This window comes from Austrofundulus limnaeus, unplaced genomic scaffold (assembly GCF_001266775.1).
Source record: "Austrofundulus limnaeus strain Quisiro unplaced genomic scaffold, Austrofundulus_limnaeus-1.0 Scaffold109, whole genome shotgun sequence".
Lineage (NCBI taxonomy): Eukaryota > Metazoa > Chordata > Actinopteri > Cyprinodontiformes > Rivulidae > Austrofundulus > Austrofundulus limnaeus.
This window is the reverse complement of record NW_013952511.1, coordinates 532,898-533,908: the sequence shown is the minus strand read 5'-3', so window position 1 is coordinate 533,908 and position 1,011 is coordinate 532,898.

Genomic DNA, 1,011 nt, shown 5'->3' with positions numbered 1-1,011 from the left:
CACACACACACACATAGTCGACATAACAGAAGACGGTGAATGGGCGGGGATAGAGGGGCTTGTTATTGCGACATAGGATGAGGGGGGGAGATGAATCAGGGGGCATGGATTGGAGCTATTTAGGAGAAATGGGGGGAATGAAAGAAAGACAGAGAAGGAGGTGCTGAATAATGTAAAGTGTAAGAATCATAGACCCGAAAGGGTTTTTTCATTGAGTCCGCGTAAAGGTTTATCTAGAAATTTGAGATGAATGAATCAGAGAGACGTGCAATGTTTATTTTAAAACGGTTAGCACAGTCATGAGTAACATCTGGTTGGTGTTTGGCCAGCTTCAGAGGAATGAGTTTGGGTAAACCTCAGTCCAACTAAAACTTTATGAAAAATGAAACAAAAACAAAACTTGCTTATACAACATGAAACATATTCTTGGGGCACATTGAACAGTCTGACAACAGAAGTTCCGTAATTAAAAGCCATGTGTTCTTAGAAAGAATGCATATCGCCTGCTGCCTTGTGTGCCAAAGATTTAAACAAAGAGCTCACATGATCTGTTGGTGCTCAAAGCAGATTATGTGGAAGACTCTCAGCTACCACACCAAGTTTTAGCTCAGTGCCCGAAAAAAAAACAACTGAGCTACAGCCATTTTTTGTGTTTCTAAGGTCGATTAGTATGTGCAGCCACATTAAATTTAGTTTACCCCAAAAAGTAAATCCAGTTTTTATGTATATCTAATGAGAGTTGCATCAAAATCCATCTGCTGGTTCATGGGATATTTTTTTCTAACWGACATGGGAACACATTCACAGACACGTAATTACATTATTACAAAACGTGACCCAGTTAAAATGAAAACGAAGCTCTCGAATGATTTGACATGTTTTGAGGGGAAACTAGTGTGACAGATGTAAATAATCATACAATCATCAAGAAATTAAAAACAACTACTGAGGCTGTGTACTGTGACACACACACACACACACACACACACACACACACACACACACACACAC